Source organism: Eucyclogobius newberryi, unplaced genomic scaffold (genome assembly GCF_026437365.1).
Source record: "Eucyclogobius newberryi isolate DKJ021-1_F unplaced genomic scaffold, fEucNew1.0.hap1 SCAF_211, whole genome shotgun sequence".
In the NCBI taxonomy this organism is placed as follows: Eukaryota; Metazoa; Chordata; class Actinopteri; order Gobiiformes; family Gobiidae; genus Eucyclogobius; species Eucyclogobius newberryi.
The window spans coordinates 37,025-56,447 of NW_027315848.1; the positions used below are offsets into that span (position 1 = coordinate 37,025).

The 19,423-nt window shown below is 44.2% G+C and overlaps 11 non-coding genes across 11 annotated transcripts; 1 reads left to right on the forward strand and 10 right to left on the reverse strand.

Annotated features, from left to right (window-relative positions):
- The first annotated feature begins 1,366 nt into the window (after positions 1–1,366).
- trnaf-gaa (transfer RNA phenylalanine (anticodon GAA)) lies at positions 1,367–1,439 on the forward strand. The gene has a single exon. It is a non-coding gene; the product is annotated as a tRNA-Phe (tRNA).
- Positions 1,440–4,709: 3,270 nt separating this feature from the next.
- trnav-uac (transfer RNA valine (anticodon UAC)) lies at positions 4,710–4,782 on the reverse strand. The gene has a single exon. It is a non-coding gene; the product is annotated as a tRNA-Val (tRNA).
- Positions 4,783–11,875: 7,093 nt separating this feature from the next.
- On the reverse strand, positions 11,876–11,949 carry trnat-agu (transfer RNA threonine (anticodon AGU)). The gene has a single exon. It is a non-coding gene; the product is annotated as a tRNA-Thr (tRNA).
- Positions 11,950–13,846: 1,897 nt separating this feature from the next.
- Positions 13,847–13,920, reverse strand: trnat-agu (transfer RNA threonine (anticodon AGU)). Its single transcript has one exon. It is a non-coding gene; the product is annotated as a tRNA-Thr (tRNA).
- An 86-nt stretch (positions 13,921–14,006) lies between these two features.
- trnan-guu (transfer RNA asparagine (anticodon GUU)) lies at positions 14,007–14,080 on the reverse strand. The gene has a single exon. It is a non-coding gene; the product is annotated as a tRNA-Asn (tRNA).
- A 418-nt stretch (positions 14,081–14,498) lies between these two features.
- trnar-ucu (transfer RNA arginine (anticodon UCU)) lies at positions 14,499–14,589 on the reverse strand. Its single transcript is given in 2 exon segments — positions 14,499–14,534; positions 14,553–14,589. It is a non-coding gene; the product is annotated as a tRNA-Arg (tRNA).
- Positions 14,590–15,843: 1,254 nt separating this feature from the next.
- trnat-agu (transfer RNA threonine (anticodon AGU)) lies at positions 15,844–15,917 on the reverse strand. The gene has a single exon. It is a non-coding gene; the product is annotated as a tRNA-Thr (tRNA).
- Positions 15,918–16,003: 86 nt separating this feature from the next.
- Positions 16,004–16,077, reverse strand: trnan-guu (transfer RNA asparagine (anticodon GUU)). Its single transcript has one exon. It is a non-coding gene; the product is annotated as a tRNA-Asn (tRNA).
- A 1,663-nt stretch (positions 16,078–17,740) lies between these two features.
- On the reverse strand, positions 17,741–17,814 carry trnat-agu (transfer RNA threonine (anticodon AGU)). Its single transcript has one exon. It is a non-coding gene; the product is annotated as a tRNA-Thr (tRNA).
- Positions 17,815–17,899: 85 nt separating this feature from the next.
- Positions 17,900–17,973, reverse strand: trnan-guu (transfer RNA asparagine (anticodon GUU)). Its single transcript has one exon. It is a non-coding gene; the product is annotated as a tRNA-Asn (tRNA).
- A 417-nt stretch (positions 17,974–18,390) lies between these two features.
- Positions 18,391–18,481, reverse strand: trnar-ucu (transfer RNA arginine (anticodon UCU)). Its single transcript is given in 2 exon segments — positions 18,391–18,426; positions 18,445–18,481. It is a non-coding gene; the product is annotated as a tRNA-Arg (tRNA).
- Between the last annotated feature and the right edge of the window lie 942 nt (positions 18,482–19,423).

The following is a 19,423-nucleotide window of genomic DNA, read 5'->3' on the forward strand; positions in this document are numbered from 1 at the left end:
TGCTGCACATCAAGATTGTTTGCACTGTTTGCACTCCTTGTTTCTAATTTTTTGGGCAAGGGATGATTGATGTAAAGACTTGTAGCTTTGGATCACCGTTATCCTTCCAAGGAGCAGTCTGCGGTTCCATGGTGTAATGGTTAGCACACTTTGAATCCAGCGATCCGAGTTCAAATCTCAGTGGAACCTTGAGTGCCCCGAGAGCAGCGCTACTCTTTTGAAAAAGTGCAGAAACATGAAGAATCTTTGGGTAAAATCTGTGCTTACGCCCTGAAAGGAGCTAGCCAAAGCATACAAACTAAACAAAGCTGTTAAAATCTGGAGCTGGTTTTCTCATGACCAAGCTTATGATTCAACGCCTGGATTACAAAAGGCGTAAACGTTTCACCGCATTGCAAAAGAAACTCAAATGAAAAGCATTGACGTGTTGAAGGAATCCTTTGACTTGGAGAGACAGGACTTTTATAGGACTTATTATAAGCAAGAAATGAAACAAAGAAATGACCACTATAATCCTCTGACAGTAATCTTCGTTGAAGCCAATCAATCAGAACTTGCGAGGGGAATCATTTCTAAATGATCTCAATGCATTGGTAATCCGGACAACGTTCTGCTAAGTATATTCTAAACCAATAGGAACGAGAAGTGAACCTGGTTTTGTCTGACCAAGAGTGTGGAAATGTAGGAACAGCCCTGAGGAAGACCACAAAATCACATGCCTGAAGGGGAAAAATATGTTTTTTTCACCACACCATGTCAAAGTGCCCATTATTCACAAGGAAATGCTAACTGCTGGAGAACCCAGCAGGCAAACCACTATCAGGTGTTTTGGGGCTGTGCTGTTGCTCAAAAATAATGGACTGAAATTCACAGGGCACTGCAGACTGTTTTTGACTTTGCCATCCCACTCAAATTTAAAACTATGTACTTGGGCCTCAACACTCCTGCCACGGACACAATAAATGGATACCCTTGGAACATACTTTTGGCTGTAGAGAAAAAGGCCATCACAAAGAAATGCTCGACACCAACCACGCCAACGATCAAAGACTTGACTGACATAGTAACAGACATTAGACATTGGATGAATGGAAAACAGTGACATTCAGGCTTAATTTGGATAAGCACTAATTTGATCGACTTTGGACCAAGTAGGACCCCTATTTTCATTTAAATGTGATTTTGTTTTTATTTTATGTTTAGTGCCATTTATGTTCTTTTTATTTCGATTTTTGCTCCCTGGTCGTGTCCTGTATTGTCTTATGTTTAATCGAAAGAAAAGAAAAAAGGACACACAGAACTAGTTCATTTTCTCGCTACGTTATGCCACACGTTTCGCTCCCTTGCCTAATTTGTCAATAAAGTAGCCGAAATAGCTCAGTTGGGAGAGCGTTAGACTGAAGATCTAAAGGTCCCTGGTTCAATCCCGGGTTTCGGCAGGTGTACCTGAATGTTAGTCTTTGCTCAAAAATACAATGAATAGGAATGCTGGGTCTTTTGGATATTTTGCGAGATCAGGACATAAATGGCCTGGAAAGGATCTATAAAACATAAACAGCATGCTTTCGTTGGAACATTGTTAGCATGAACATGTTTGGTAACATGTTTGGTTTTGCTGAATGTTGTACCCAAGACCTTCTGCGTGTAGGGCAGATGTGATGACCACCACACAATGAAACCATGAAGCAGAAGTTTGCCTACTTCAATGCTGCTCTCTTTGATATAGCCCAATGATCAAATGTCATACTTATTTTCAAAACAGGACATCCTGTAGAAAGGTGTGGTTCAACGGTATAGCGGTTAGCGCTCTGAATCCAGAGTTTTTCTTCATTTCTAATTGCAATTAGAGGTGTAACCCTTTTATGGGTATGTCAAGATTCTCGCCTCTGTGGCGCAATCGGCTAGCGCATTCTGCTGGTAGGCGAAAGTTTGGTGGTTCGAGCCCACCCAGGGACGACTGCTCACCTTGCCAGAGCAAGCAAGAAATTCAATCCCAGAAGTAACCACTGTATGTAATTATGTAAGGAAATCATTACGGCGCTGGGGCTTCCTTGGTCAAAGGGCCTGTTTAGTAAAAAGGAAATGCCTACTCTTTTGTCTATGAAAAATATTTACAAGGACAGTAAAGCCCACAAGAAGAGCCCTCAAACCCATACCTTTCTCCCTCAAGTTTACTGCTGCTACACTTTGCATTAAGAGAGGGAAAAGTATTGCTGCACATCAAGATTGTTTGCACTGTTTGTACTCCTTGTTTCTCATTTTTTGGGCAAGGGATGATTGATGTAAAGACTTGTAGCTTTGGATCACCGTTATCCTTCCAAGGAGAAGTCTGCGGTTCCATGGTGTAATGGTTAGCACACTTTGAATCCAGCGATCCGAGTTCAAATCTCAGTGGAACCTTGAGTGCCCCGAGAGCAGCGTTACTCTTTTGAAAAAGTGCAGAAACATGAAGAATCTTTGGGTAAAATCTGTGCTTACGCCCTGAAAGGAGCTAACCAAAGCATACAAACTAAACAAAGCTGTTAAAATCTGGAGCTGGTTTTCTCATGACCAAGCTTATGATTCAACGCCTGGATTACAAAAGGCGTAAACGTTTCACCGCATTGCAAAAGAAACTCAAATGAAAAGCATTGACGTGTTGAAGGAATCCTTTGACTTGGAGAGACAGGACTTTTATAGGACTTATTATAAGCAAGAAATGAAACAAAGAAATGACCACTATAATCCTCTGACAGTAATCTTCGTTGAAGCCAATCAATCAGAACTTGCGAGGGGAATCATTTCTAAATGATCTCAATGCATTGGTAATCTGGACAACGTTCTGCTAAGTATATTCTAAACCAATAGGAACGAGAAGTGAACCTGGTTTTGTCTGACCAGTTTGTTAGCCTAGCTACAGTGCTGAAAAGGAATTTAGTGTTACTTTTGTTGACTTCTATTAGATTTGAATAATATCTGGTTTGGGCCTTACGCAGAGCCTGCTTATAGGACAGCAGGCAACTTTTCCATGCTTTTAGGGATTCTTCGGTGTGAGAGCGACGAAATAATCCCTCTAACTTTCTAACTCTTTGTTTATGTGAACGCAGTTCTTGGTTGTACCATGGGGAGGCGCTTTGGCCTAATGACCTTCTGTTTTAACGGCGCGACAACGTCAAGAGCAGACTTCAGAGAATTCATGGTCAAGTCGACAAATTGATCACTTAAACTGGGACTAAAGCTGTTCTCAGCAGGATCACATGACATGTCACTGAATATTGGCTCTATTATTTCTTTGAATTTTGAGATAGATTTTTCAGATATTGTCCTTTTCATTATAACTTTATTTTGTGGGACTGGATGATCTTTAAGAATAAACTGAAAGGTAATTAGGAAATGATCTGACAATATAGGGTTTTGAGGGAGGACAATGAGGTCACTAATCCAGAGTATTCTTGTGAGTGTGAGTCGGTTTATTTACATTCTGAGTGAAACCAATGCTGTCTAACAAGGCGCTGAAGGCATTACTGAGAGCGTCATCACTCATGTTCACGTGGATATTAAAGTCTCCAGCTATAACTATTTTATCCCAGGCTAACACTAAGTTTGATATAAAGTCAGAAAACTCTGTTAAAAACTCTGAGTAGGGACCAGGAGGTCGGTAGATAACTATGAACAAAACTCCTTTTTGGTTTCTCATATTTGGACATGTGATCGACAGCATAAGGCTTTCAAATGAGTGAAATGCATTGTTAGTTTTAGGGCTCATGAGTAGGCTTGAGTGTGAGATCACTGCCACACCACCACCTCGGCCTGTGCTCCTGGCAGTCTGAAAGTTAACATGGGTGGGTGGGGTGGACTCATTTAGTCTGACGTAGTCGTCTTGTTGAAGCCACGTTTCAGTTAGAGCTAGAAGATCTATGTTATAGTCACTAATTAATTCATTAACTAAGAGCGATTTGGAGGAAATTGCTCGAATGTTTAGCAGTCCATATTTTACGTGTTTATTCATTTGTATATTTGTGTCATTTGTGATTGTTATTTTCCTTAAGTTATTTGGTCTGACGCCTGAAATATTTTTTCTGAGATGTGACTTTTTGGCATTATTTGTACGAGGAACACGAGGGACACACACAGTCTCTATCTGTCTTGAATCTGAACACTTCACATGTAACAGAACAGGCGAGAGTTCAGCGACAGAGGAGCGTCTTAAACTGCTGCTCTGCGCCCGGGGCTCATCCCTAGATGGTCACTTAACACGACTAAGAGTATCGGTCAAATTCCGAACTAATAGGGATGTACCCTCCGAAGTCGGATGGATGCCATCCCTGCGTATGAGCCCAGGCTTTCCCCAAAACGCACTGCAGTTATCAATAAAGACAACGTTGTTTTGAGGGCACCATCTGGATAACCAGTTGTTGAATGCTGAGAGACGGCTGTACAATTCAGCATTGATCCAATTGGGCAGGGGACCAGAAAATATTACAGTGTCTGACATCGACTTTGCTAGGTCACACACCGCGGCTACTTGAACTTTGAGCACCTCTTTAAACCTTGTTGAAAGAATTAGAGGACTGAATGAAAGATAGGTACGCTGTAGCTATTGAACACAATATGAGCTCAACAGATGAAGCTTTTATTTCAGTAAGCAAGAGGGGCACAGTAAAGTCATGGAGCTTTAAAGCACCAACAGCATGCTCAAAGTCAATGAGAGTTTGCACGAAACACACAGCTGGTTTCACTGGGGATCGAACCCAGGACCTTCTGCGTGTAAAGCAGATGTGATGACCTCTACACAATAAAACCACAGAGCATGTGCCTGCATCCTACATGGCTGCTCTCTTTGATTTGCCGTGTTGAGTAAATTGGCTGTTTCTTGGAACAAACTTGGAGCAAAGCCTAAACGATACAAAGATAACGTGAAGTCACCTAAAATACAGCTCACAAACAGATTTTTACCACTTTCAGAGATGGAATCAAATGAAAAAAGGAAAGATGACGTGGCCAAAATACAGCGAGGAGGATCTGTGCCAGGAGCCAAGGTCACGCAGATTGTTTTGGTTGGAGACGGCGCGATAAGTCACGTGACGCATGAAAAGATAAACACACATTCTTTTCCAAGCGCCACTGTTTCTGAGATAACGTCACTCCTTCCAAATATTATGGCTAAGCATGGAGGAGCTAAACAGCTGATTGTGCACGTGGGTGCAGTGGACATGCGGCGGGAACAGACTGAAGTTTTGAAAAAAGACTTCTTGAAGTTATTCGACGTGCTTGATGAAATGGAAATCAAAACATTCATAAGTGGGCCTATTCCAAACATCGACAGGAGGATAAACAAGTTTAGCCGGCTTCTTCAGCTGAACACATGGCTGTCCAAAGAGTGTGCCCCGAGAGGACTACACTACATTGAGAACTTCTATCTTTTCTGGAAACGAGAGGACCTGTTTAAGAGAAATGGCCCCCACCTATGCAGAGATGGAGTGAGGGTGCTGACAGAGAACCTGCTCCACGCTCTGAGGCATTGGACTGGGCCTGGACAGGGTCCTGAGCAGATAGTTAGAGAAGAGAGGAATGAGAGAAGAATTCCTGCTCCATCAGCCAGAGACCGAGCCAATGTTTCAACATCAAAAGCACCACAACCTCAGCCTCCACCAAAGGATTCATCAGCAGCTGCTCCACCACCAGCAGCAAAGGATTCAGCTCCAGCTGCTCCACATTCACCTCCACCGCCTCCAGAAAAGGAACAATTTTCAAAGGCCTTGGACCCATCTGTGACAAGCCCAACAACATCCCTGTCAACGCCCCTGCCTTCACACCAGCCCTGGGTTCCCCCTGCAACATCTACTCCCACTAAAGATTCATCATTCTCCTTCTCATCTCCACTCTCACCCATGGGCCTTCCCAGCCATTTTGAAAGTCTGATCAAATCAGGCATTAAGATGGCTCCACTCACGCCCAATATAGCAAGGGCTATGTCAAAACTTATCAACTCTTCCCTGCACAAGCCGACTACACCAACAAAAGCCCCACCTCCCATCCCCCTCGCCTCTCACCTGGTCCCAAACTCTCCTTGGCTACAAAAGCCCCACCACCCATCCAACCTCGCCTTTCACCTGGTATCTCCCATAGCTAGGATGCACTGGGTCTCAGCGTTGCCGGGACTTATTGTCACATTAAAAAGCAAACCAACCCAGGGCCCTATGTAAAAAGAGCCCCCCCTAGTGCTATTTCTGTAGTCACATCATCACACAGATGGAAAAACAAAATGCGAGTCAGGCCCAATCTGAGAAATGTGATTCATATTCCCTGTGAAAAGATAAAGCCCAGTCCCACTGAAACTAGTCTGAAACTTGCTGTGCTAAATGTCAGATCCTTATGTAACAAATCTCTCTTAATTAATAATTTTATTTCTTCTTATAATCTTGATTTTATGTTTTTAACTGAAACATGGCTTGACAAAAACACAGGAAATGTAGTTCTGATAGAATCTGCTCCACCCAACTTTAAGTTTGAATCTGAAACACGAGAAAACAAAAAGGGGGTGGAGTCTGTGCTGTCTTTAGAGATGAAATAATTACCCGCAGGTTGTCTTTTAGGGTGTTTTCATCATTTGAGTATGTATCCTTTAAAATGGAGCTAAAACGGTCTCCATCCATTCTCTTCATTGTTTTATACAAGCCTCCCCAGCACTGCCAAAGTTTTATTGATGATTTTACTGAGATGCTTTCAGTCGTATGCACAGACTTTGATGGTTCGGTCATTACAGGTGATTTCAATGTGCATGTTGATAATATTTGTGACAGAAACGCTAAAGAGCTTGATGCTGTCCTTGAAACCTTCAGTCTTACTCAGCATGTGAGAGGCCCCACCCACAGCAAAGGACACACTCTAGATCTCATATTTACAAAGGGGGTAAATATTTCAAATGATAATGTGATCAATGTTGCTCTGTCTGATCATTTCTGTGTCTTCTTTGACCTGTCTGTTTCTCCCAAACCACCGGTTGGTCCTGCAGTTGTTCAGAGGAGACACATACGTGATGGCACAGGTGCACTGTTTATGGAAATGATAAACTAAATAAATCATTGAATAATTAAATACATAATTAATAACAAATTAAATTCAAATTAAATAATATTTGTTGATCTTGTGTTCTTGTTTTTCCTTCATTATTTTTTTTTTTTTTTTCCCTTCTTCTTCTTTCTTCTTCTTTCTTCTTTCTTCTTCGACAGGTCGCTGCCCCTTCCCTCAAAGCCTGCGAAGTACGGAATCAAGCTGTGGGTCGCGTGCGACTCGCTGTCCAGTTACGCCTGGAAGATGCAGGTTTACACCGGGAAATCCGATAAGCGCGCGCCTCCGGAGAAGAGCCTGGCCACGCGGGTCATGCTCGATCTCTCCGAGGCACTGGGACTGGGGGTCGGGGGGGGCCGCAACGTCACGTGCGACAACTTCTTCACCTCGTACGAGCTCGCCCGAAGGCTATTCTTCGAGAGGGACGGCCTCACCCTGCTGGGGACGCTGCGCGCCAACAGGAGCGAGATCCCGCGGGAACTGGTCGACACGAAGCGCAGGGCGGTCGCGTCCTCCGTCTTCGCGTTCACGTTGGGCGAGACCGCGCCGGGGACCTCTTCCACGGCTACGGCGACAAACGGAGTCCCCTCGGTCCTACCTGGCGAAGAAGAGCAAGAACGTGCTGATCCTCACCACGGTGCCGCGCCAACTACGGAGACGGCGATCCTCCGAGCAAACCGGCGGCCGTGTTGCATTACAATCGCACCAAGGGAGGCGTGGACAACCTGGACAAGGTGACGGGTACCTACAGCTGCAGGAGGAAAACCTGCCGCTGGCCCCTCGTCCTGTTCCACAACATGATCGACGTGTCCGCGTACAACGCTTTCGTCCTGTGGCGGGAGCTGAACCCGACGTGGATGGTCGGCAAACGCCACAGACGCAGGCTGTTCATGGAGCAGCTGGGGAGCGCGCTCGTCGCGGGAGGGGGGAGGAGGACCCGCGCCCCGGCGTCATCGGGGACATCTCGGAAGAGGGAAGAAGAGAGGGGAGAGGGGAGAGGAGAGGGGAGAGAGGGGGGGGAGAGGAAGAAGAGAACCCGCGTGCGGCTGTACCCGCGAAGAAGAAGAGGTGCCGAATATGCCCCAGGAGCAAGGACACTAAAACGACGAACGTGTGCCGAGGGTGCCTCGTACACGTGTGTGGCAAGTGCGCCCTCAGCTACTGCCCGCGCTGCGCTCGGACCTAAGTATCTGTCGACCTTACGATCGCTGCCGTTGCCGCCCTTGCCTTGCTATGGTGTCAATTTTTATTTTATTTTAAATAATGATGAAAAAAATAATAATAATAAATATAACAATTGTGTCCTTATGATGAAGAAGTAGAGAGAAAAAGAGAGAGAGAGAGAGTAAAGCGAGACCCCTCCTCCGTCCACGGGGGGGTCAGCGATACAAAGCCTCCATCTACGGGGGGTCCCTCGTCGATGGGGGGTCTGTGATACACCCCCACCCACCCTTGTCCATGGGCCGTGGGGGGGGTCTCTGATTCTGTGACTCTGGTGGGTCTCGAACTCACAGCCTTTGAATGCCTTTGCAACTTTTGCCTGATTCCCCTTTTTCACAAAAGCAAAACAGTCATCCGAAAACGGTCTACATCAATCATTCCTTACCAAAAAACTGAGAAACAAGGAGTGAAAAGAGTGCATTTACTCTTCAGGGTACTTATTCAGGGATACTTTTCAATCTCTAATTGCAAATTGTAAAAGAGCTCTTTCGGGTGATAAATTTTTCTGTACATGTAAACAACTGATTAGCTTGAAAGGCTATTATGAAAGCCCTGCTGGGATTTAAACCCAGAATTTCCTGTTTACTAGACAGGCACTTTAACCATCTAAGCCACAGCGCCTCTTAAATGCTACTTTAACCTGTTTCAGCTAGATATTCAGTGACCAATGTTACTTCATAGATTTTGCGCGTGCAATAGCTCTTCCAATCGTCCCTGGGTGGGCTCGAACCACCAACCTCCCGGTTAACAGCCGAGCGCACTGGCCAATTGCGCCACAGAGACAAACAGCCCGGTTAATAAAATATTTGCACCTTGACAAGCCGCAATATGTTTTTTTTAAAGCGAGCCAGCAACATTCGAAAGTTCAGCCCCTGTCCAATCAACTGCGTTTAATGGAGAGCGAGGGCATCAATCTTTCTACCTTTGAGCTAAATCCCCTGTACCAATGTAGCTATAAAAAACTGGAAGTCTTTCAATCAATCGACTCTCGCCAATTTATTGTGCACTCAATATACTGCAGTTAATCTGGATATTGAGGAAAAATGGCAAAATAATGTTATTTGACATAATGCCGATGTATTTGCTTACTTTTTCAAGCACACTTGGCAATTGAACCTCGTTCAGCAGTGCCTTTCATCAGATAGTAAAGCGAGCAGATTTTCCATTGTAAAAAAAAAATGTGTTCTCTCACCATTAGCGACTCTGGTGGGACGCGAACACACAACCTTTAATGCCCTTGCAAATTATGCCTAGACACGGTTTTCATCCAAAATGGGTCCACATCAGTCATTCCTTGCCAACAAACTGAGAATCAAAAAGTGAAAAGAGTGCAGTTAATCTGTGTGTGCAGGGATACTTTTCCATCTTATTCCAATTTGTAACAGCAGCGCATTTTCTGTCGTTGTAAATAATTTGCATGCTTGAATGGACAACTGAGTAGTAGTAGGTTTGAGATGGGCCGGTAATTATTTAGCACTGTGGCATCAAGACTGCTCTTCTTTAAGAGAGGCTTAATGACTGCAGTTTTAAGGCTCTTGGGAAAATTCCAGATCCAAGCAACATGTTGACTTTTTGATTGATTGGAGCCAACAGACTACTCATGACCTCCACTGAGCACCCCCTTGAACCCCTGGAGCCCCCGGAGCACCTCCAGAGCCACCCCCCCACTCCTCCAGACTCACCCCGGGGAAGGGCCACTCTGGCTGGGCATGGCCTCCACTGAGCACCCCCTGGAACCCCCGGAGCACCTCCAGAGCCACCCCCCACTCCTCCAGACTCACCCCGGGGAAGGGCAACTCTGGCTGGGCGTGGCCTCCGCAGCACCCCCTGGAACCCCTGGAGCCCCCGGAGCACCTCCAGAGCCACCCCCCACTCCTCCAGACTCACCCCGGGGAAGGGCCACTCCGGCCGGGCATGGCCTCCGCTGAATACCCCCTGGAACCCATGGAGCACCTCCAGAGCACCCCGCATTCCCCCAAACTCAGTCTGGGGACGGGCCACTCTTCTCCGGGTCGCGGGCTCTGGGACTCCGGGGATGACCACCGGGGACCAGGCTCTCCCTTCGAACCCGGGGACCCACACTTAAGCACCCCAACACGGGCTACACACCCTTGGTTCAGCCCCCTGGAGGTCCGTGCCCTTGGTACTATACCTTGGAAGTCCGTGCCCTTGGTACTCTGACTGGAGTACCAAGGGAACGGCCCAGCACTCACCACAGGGGTTCGCGCCGGCTGACAAACTCAGAGACGAGGAAGGGACCGGAGTCCGACCAAATATATCATCTGGCGCTGTGTCCAGCGTGAGGGTGAGCCTTGCAAATTATGCCTAGAAGTCCAATGCGCTATCCATTGCGCCACAGAGCCCATACATCCTTCCATGATGCTCATTTCCACAAACGCAAAACACGGTTTTCATCCAAAATGGGTCCACATCAGTCATTCCTTGCCAACAAACTGAGAATCAAAAAGTGAAAAGAGTGCAGTTAATCTGTGTGTGCAGGGATACTTTTCCATCTTATTCCAATTTGTAACAGCAGTGCATTTTCTGTCGTTGTAAATGATTTGCATGCTTGAATGGACAACTGAGTAGTAGTAGGTTTGAGATGGGCCGGTAATTATTTAGCACTGTGGCATCAAGACTGCTCTTCTTTAAGAGAGGCTTAATGACTGCAGTTTTAAGGCTCTTGGGAAAATTCCAGATCCAAGCAACATGTTGACTTTTTGATTGATTGGAGCCAACAGACTGCTCACCATAGACTTTAAAAATCTAGTAGGCAATGCATAAAGGCAGCATGTAGTGGAACTCAGACTTGTGGTGATCTCTTGGAAAGTTTTGTCAGCCACGAATGCAAAATGGGTTAACTCCAGTTGTCTAGCTGGCTGCGTGCTTGTTATCTGCAAATAATGGTATTTTTAATGTTCTGAACTGAGTCTTGCAAAGAAGACTGCAAACTCATTGCACCTGGAGAAATACAGAAACCATCAAAGTAACATTTACCACACTGTAATTTGAAATATTAACCCGCTTTGTCATTAGCAGGTCCAGAGTGTGCCCTTTCCCCTTGGTGGGGCCACTCAGGTGCTGAGTAAGACCAAAGCTTCTGAGGACAGCGCCAAACTCTTTAGAAGAAGACGAGGTTGAGCGGGACGTGAAGGAAGAAAGGAACAGTCACTCACGTACGGGAAACTCCTACCAAGCAGTGGCCAGCCTATAGCACACTGGGATTCTGTGGTAATTGAACCAAGTTTAGCAGTTCCTTTCATCAGTTAATAACACAAGCAGGCTTTCCTATTTACCAATGTAGATAACAGGGGTTACAACAGTGACTCCGGTGGGTCTCGAACTCACAGCCTTTGAATGCCTTTGCAACTTTTGCCTGATTCCCCTTTTTCACAAAAGCAAAACAGTCATCCGAAAACGGTCTACATCAATCATTCCTTACCAAAAAACTGAGAAACAAGGAGTGAAAAGAGTGCATTTACTCTTCAGGGTACTTATTCAGGGATACTTTTCAATCTCTAATTGCAAATTGTAAAAGAGCTCTTTCGGGTGATAAGTTTTTCTGTACATGTAAACAACTGATTTGCTTGAAAGGCTATTATGAAAGCACTGCTGGGATTTAAACCCAGGATTTCCTGTTTACTAGACAGGCACTTTGACCATCTAAGCCACAGTGCCTCTTAAAAGCTGCTCCAACCTGTTTCAGCTACATATTCAGTGACCAATATTACCTCATAGATTTTGCCTGCAATACCTCTTCCAATCGTCCCTGGGTGGGCTCAAACCACCAACCTCCCGGTTAACAGCCGAGCGCGCTGCCCAATTGCGCCACAGAGACAAACAGCCCGCTCAATAAAATATTTGCCAGTCGACAAGCCGCAATCTTTTTTTTTTAAAGAGAGCCAGCAACATTCAAAAGTTCAGCCCCTGTCCAATCAACTGTGTTTAATGGAGAGCGAGGGCATCAATCTTTCTACCTTTGAGCTAAATCCCCTGTACCAATGTAGCTATAAAAAAACTGGAAGTCTTTCAATCAATCGACTCTCGCCAATTTATTGCGCACTCAATATACTGCAGTTAATCTGGATATTGAGGAAAAATTGCAAGATAATGTTATTTGACATAATGCCGATGTATTTGCTTACTTTTTCAAGCACACTTGGCAATTGAACCTCGTTCAGCAGTGCCTTTCATCAGATAGTAAAGCGAGCAGATTTTCCATTGTAAAAAAACTAGTATGTTCTCTCACCATTAGCGACTCTGGTGGGACTCGAACCCACAACCTTTGAATGCCCTTGCAAATTATGCCTATGAGTCCAATGCGCTATCCTTTGCGCCACAGAGGCCATACATCCTTCCTTGATGCTTATTTCCACAAACGCAAAACACGGTTTTCATCCAAAATGGGTCCACATCAGTCATTCCTTGCCAACAAACTGAGAATCAAAAAGTGAAAAGAGTGCAGTTAATCTGTGTGTGCAGGGATACTTTTCCATCTTATTCCAATTTGTAACAGCAGCGCATTTTCTGTCGTTGTAAATGATTTGCATGCTTGAATGGACAACTGAGTAGTAGTAGGTTTGAGATGGGCCGGTAATTATTTAGCACTGTGGCATCAAGACTGCTCTTCTTTAAGACAGGCTTAATGACTGCAGTTTTAAGGATCTTGGGAAAATTCCAGATCCAAGCAACATGTTGACTTTTTGATTGATTGGAGCCAACAGACTGCTCACCATAGACTTTAAAAATCTAGTAGGCAATGCATAAAGGCAGCATGTAGTGGAACTCAGACTTGTGGTGATCTCTTGGAAAGTTTTGTCAGCCACAAATGCAAAATGGGTTAACTCCAGTTGTCTAGCTGGCTGCGTGCTTGTTATCTGCAAATAATGGTATTTTTAATGTTCTGAACTGAGTCTTGCAAAGAAGACTGCAAACTCATTGCACCTGGAGAAATACAGAAACCATCAAAGTAACATTTACCACACTGTAATTTGAAATATTAACCCGCTTTGTCATTAGCAGGTCCAGAGTGTGCCCTTTGCCCTTGGTGGGGCCACTCGGGTGCTGAGTAAGACCAAAGCTTCTGAGGACAGCGCCAAACTCTTTAGAAGAAGACGAGGTTGAGCGGGACGTGAAGGAAGGAAGGAACAGTCACTCACGTACGGGAAACTCCTACCAAGCAGTGGCCAGCCTATAGCACACTGGGATTCTGTGGTAATTGAACCAAATTTAGCAGTTCCTTTCATCAGTTAATAACACAAGCAGGCTTTCCTATTTACCAATGTAGATAACAGGGGTTACAACAGTGACTCTGGTGGGTCTCGAACTCACAGCCTTTGAATGCCTTTGCAACTTTTGTCTGATTCCCCTTTTTCACAAAGCAAAACAGTCATCCAAAAACGGTCTACATCAATCAATCAATCCTTACCATCAAACTGAGAAACAAGGAGTGAAAAGAGTGCATTTACTCTGTTTATTCAGGGATACTTTTCAATCTCTAATGTAAAAGAGCTCTTTCGGGTGATAAGTTTTTCTGTACATGTAAACAACTGATTTGCTTGAAAGGCTATCATGAAGGCACTGCTGGGATTTGAACCCAGGATCTCCTGTTTACTAGAGAGGCACTTTGACCATCTAAGCCACAGCGCCTCTTAAAAGCTGCTCCAACCTGTTTCAGCTAGATATTCAGTGACCAATATTACCTCATAGATTTTGCCTGCTATACCTCTTCCAATCGTCCCTGGGTGGGCTCGAACCACCAACCTCCCGGTTAACAGCCGAGCGCGCTGCCCAATTGCGCCACAGAGACAAACAGCCCGCTCAATAAAATATTTGCGAGTCGACAAGCCGCAATATCTTTTTTTTTAAAGCGAGCCAGCAACATTCGAAAGTTCAGCCCCTGTCCAATCAACTGTGTTGAATGGAGAGCGAGGGCATCAATCTTTCTACCTTTGAGCTAAATCCCCTGTACCAATGTAGCTATAAAAAAACTGGAAGTCTTTCAATCAATCGACTCTCGCCAATTTATTGCGCACTCAATATACTGCAGTTAATCTGGATATTGAGGAAAAATTGCAAGATAATGTTATTTGACATAATGCCGATGTATTTGCTTACTTTTTCAAGCACACTTGGCAATTGAACCTCGTTCAGCAGTGCCTTTCATCAGATAGTAAAGCGAGCAGATTTTCCATTGTAAAAAAACTAGTATGTTCTCTCACTATTAGCGACTCTGGTGGGACTCGAACCCACAACCTTTGAATGCCCTTGCAAATTATGCCTAGAAGTCCAATGCGCTATCCATTGCGCCACAGAGCCCATACATCCTTCCATGATGCTCATTTCCACAAACGCAAAACACGGTTTTCATCCAAAATGGGTCCACATCAGTCATTCCTTGCCAACAAACTGAGAATCAAAAAGTGAAAAGAGTGCAGTTAATCTGTGTGTGCAGGGATACTTTTCCATCTTATTCCAATTTGTAACAGCAGCGCATTTTCTGTCGTTGTAAATGATTTGCATGCTTGAATGGACAACTGAGTAGTAGTAGGTTTGAGATGGGCCGGTAATTATTTAGCACTGTGGCATCAAGACTGCTCTTCTTTAAGACAGGCTTAATGACTGCAGTTTTAAGGATCTTGGGAAAATTCCAGATCCAAGCAACATGTTGACTTTTTGATTGATTGGAGCCAACAGACTGCTCACCATAGACTTTAAAAATCTAGTAGGCAATGCATAAAGGCAGCATGTAGTGGAACTCAGACTTGTGGTGATCTCTTGGAAAGTTTTGTCAGCCACAAATGCAAAATGGGTTAACTCCAGTTGTCTAGCTGGCTGCGTGCTTGTTATCTGCAAATAATGGTATTTTTAATGTTCTGAACTGAGTCTTGCAAAGAAGACTGCAAACTCATTGCACCTGGAGAAATACAGAAACCATCAAAGTAACATTTACCACACTGTAATTTGAAATATTAACCTGCTTTGTCATTAGCAGGTCCAGAGTGTGCCCTTTGCCCTTGGTGGGGCCACTCAGGTGCTGAGTAAGACCAAAGCTTCTGAGGACAGCGCCAAACTCTTTAGAAGAAGACGAGGTTGAGCGGGACGTGAAGGAAGGAAGGAACAGTCACTCACGTACGGGAAACTCCTACCAAGCAGTGGCCAGCCTATAGCACACTGGGATTCTGTGGTAATTGAACCAAATTTAGCAGTTCCTTTCATCAGTTAATAACACAAGCAGGCTTTCCTATTTACCAATGTAGATAACAGGGGTTACAACAGTGACTCTGGTGGGTCTCGAACTCACAGCCTTTGAATGCCTTTGCAACTTTTGTCTGATTCCCCTTTTTCACAAAAGCAAAACAGTCATCCAAAAACGGTCTACATCAATCAATCAATCAATCAATCAATCAATCCTTACCATCAAACTGAGAAACAAGGAGTGAAAAGAGTGCATTTACTCTGTTTATTCAGGGATACTTTTCAATCTCTAATTAAAAAATGTAAAAGAGCTCTTTCGGGTGATACGTTTTTCTGTACATGTAAACAACTGATTTGCTTGAAAGGCTATCATGAAGGCACTGCTAGGATTTGAACCCAGGATCTCCTGTTTACTAGACAGGCACTTTGACCATTTAAGCCACAGCGCCTCTTAAAAGCTGCTCCAACCTGTTTCAGCTACATATTCAGTGACCAATATTACCTCATAGATTTTGCCTGCTATACCTCTTCCAATCGTCCCTGGGTGGGCTCGAACCACCAACCTCCCGGTTAACAGCCGAGCGCGCTGGCCAATTGCGCCACAGAGACAAACAGCCCGCTCGATAAAATATTTGCGAGTCGACAAGCCGCAATATCTTTTTTTTTAAAGAGAGCCAGCAACATTCGAAAGTTCAGCCCCTGTCCAATCAACTGTGTTTAATGGAGAGCGAGGGCATCAATCTTTCTACCTTTGAGCTAAATCCCCTGTACCAATGTAGCTATAAAAAACTGGAAGTCTTTCAATCAATCGACTCTCGCCAATTTATTGCGCACTCAATATCCTGCAGTTAATCTGGATATTGAGGAAAAATTGCAAGATAATGTTATTTGACATAATGCCGATGTATTTGCTTACTTTTTCAAGCACACTTGGCAATTGAACCTCGTTCAGCAGTGCCTTTCATCAGATAGTAAAGCGAGCAGATTTTCCATTGTAAAAAAACTAGTATGTTCTCTCACCATTAGCGACTCATTTCCACAAACGCAAAACACGGTTTTCATCCAAAATGGGTCCACATCAGTCATTCCTTGCCAACAAACTGAGAATCAAAAAGTGAAAAGAGTGCAGTTAATCTGTGTGTGCAGGGATACTTTTCCATCTTATTCCAATTTGTAACAGCAGCGCATTTTCTGTCGTTGTAAATGATTTGCATGCTTGAATGGACAACTGAGTAGTAGTAGGTTTGAGATGGGCCGGTAATTATTTAGCACTGTGGCATCAAGACTGCTCTTCTTTAAGACAGGCTTAATGACTGCAGTTTTAAGGATCTTGGGAAAATTCCAGATCCAAGCAACATGTTGACTTTTTGATTGATTGGAGCCAACAGACTGCTCACCATAGACTTTAAAAATCTAGTAGGCAATGCATAAAGGCAGCATGTAGTGGAACTCAGACTTGTGGTGATCTCTTGGAAAGTTTTGTCAGCCACAAATGCAAAATGGGTTAACTCCAGTTGTCTAGCTGGCTGCGTGCTTGTTATCTGCAAATAATGGTATTTTTAATGTTCTGAACTGAGTCTTGCAAAGAAGACTGCAAACTCATTGCACCTGGAGAAATACAGAAACCATCAAAGTAACATTTACCACACTGTAATTTGAAATATTAACCTGCTTTGTCATTAGCAGGTCCAGAGTGTGCCCTTTGCCCTTGGTGGGGCCACTCAGGTGCTGAGTAAGACCAAAGCTTCTGAGGACAGCGCCAAACTCTTTAGAAGAAGACGAGGTTGAGCGGGACGTGAAGGAAGGAAGGAACAGTCACTCACGTACGGGAAACTCCTACCAAGCAGTGGCCAGCCTATAGCACACTGGGATTCTGTGGTAATTGAACCAAATTTAGCAGTTCCTTTCATCAGTTAATAACACAAGCAGGCTTTCCTATTTACCAATGTAGATAACAGGGGTTACAACAGTGACTCTGGTGGGTCTCGAACTCACAGCCTTTGAATGCCTTTGCAACTTTTGTCTGATTCCCCTTTTTCACAAAAGCAAAACAGTCATCCAAAAACGGTCTACATCAATCAATCAATCAATCAATCAATCAATCAATCAATCCTTACCATCAAACTGAGAAACAAGGAGTGAAAAGAGTGCATTTACTCTGTTTATTCAGGGATACTTTTCAATCTCTAATTAAAAAATGTAAAAGAGCTCTTTCGGGTGATACGTTTTTCTGTACATGTAAACAACTGATTTGCTTGAAAGGCTATCATGAAGGCACTGCTGGGATTTGAACCCAGGATCTCCTGTTTACTAGACAGGCACTTTGACCATCTAAGCCACAGCGCCTCTTAAAAGCTGCTCCAACCTGTTTCAGCTAGATATTCAGTGACCAATATTACCTCTAGATTTTGCCTGCTATACGTCTTCCAATCGTCCCTGGGTGGGCTCGAACCACCAACCTCCCGGTTAACAGCCGAGCGCGCTGCCCAATTGCGCCACAGAGACAAACAGCCCTCTCAATAAAATATTTGCGAGTCGACAAGCCGCAATATCTTTTTTTTTAAAGCGAGCCAGCAACATTCGAAAGTTCAGCCCCTGTCCAATCAACTGTGTTTAATGGAGAGCGAGGGCATCAATCTTACTACATTTGAGCTAAATCCCCTGTACCAATGTAGCTATAAAAAACTGGAAGTCTTTCAATCAATCGACTCTCGCCAATTTATTGCGCACTCAATATCCTGCAGTTAATCTGGATATTGAGGAAAAATTGCAAGATAATGTTATTTGACATAATGCCGATGTATTTGCTTACTTTTTCAAGCACACTTGGCAATTGAACCTCGTTCAGCAGTGCCTTTCATCAGATAGTAAAGCGAGCAGATTTTCCATTGTAAAAAAACTAGTATGTTCTCTCACCATTAGCGACTCTGGTGGGACTCGAACCCACAACCTTTGAATGCCCTTACAAATTATGCCTAGAAGTCCAATGCGCTATCCATTGCGCCACAGAGCCCATACATCCTTCCATGATGCTCATTTCCACAAACGCAAAACACGGTTTTCATCCAAAATGGGTCCACATCAGTCATTCCTTGCCAACAAACTGAGAATCAAAAAGTGAAAAGAGTGCAGTTAATCTGTGTGTGCAGGGATACTTTTCCATCTTATTCCAATTTGTAACAGCAGCGCATTTTCTGTCGTTGTAAATGATTTGCATGCTTGAATGGACAACTGAGTAGTAGTAGGTTTGAGATGGGCCGGTAATTATTTAGCACTGTGGCATCAAGACTGCTCTTCTTTAAGACAGGCTTAATGACTGCAGTTTTAAGGATCTTGGGAAAATTCCAGATCCAAGCAACATGTTGACTTTTTGATTGATTGGAGCCAACAGACTGCTCACCATAGACTTTAAAAATCTAGTAGGCAATGCATAAAGGCAGCATGTAGTGGAACTCAGACTTGTGGTGATCTCTTGGAAAGTTTTGTCAGCCACAAATGCAAAATGGGTTAACTCCAGTTGTCTAGCTGGCTGCGTGCTTGTTATCTGCAAATAATGGTATTTTTAATGTTCTGAACTGAGTCTTGCAAAGAAGACTGCAAACTCATTGCACCTGGAGAAATACAGAAACCATCAAAGTAACATTTACCACACTGTAATTTGAAATATTAACCTGCTTTGTCATTAGCAGGTCCAGAGTGTGCCCTTTGCCCTTGGTGGGGCCACTCAGGTGCTGAGTAAGACCAAAGCTTCTGAGGACAGCGCCAAACTCTTTAGAAGAAGACGAGGTTGAGCGGGACGTGAAGGAAGGAAGGAACAGTCACTCACGTACGGGAAACTCCTACCAAGCAGTGGCCAGCCTATAGCACACTGGGATTCTGTGGTAATTGAACCAAATTTAGCAGTTCCTTTCATCAGTTAATAACACAAGCAGGCTTTCCTATTTACCAATGTAGA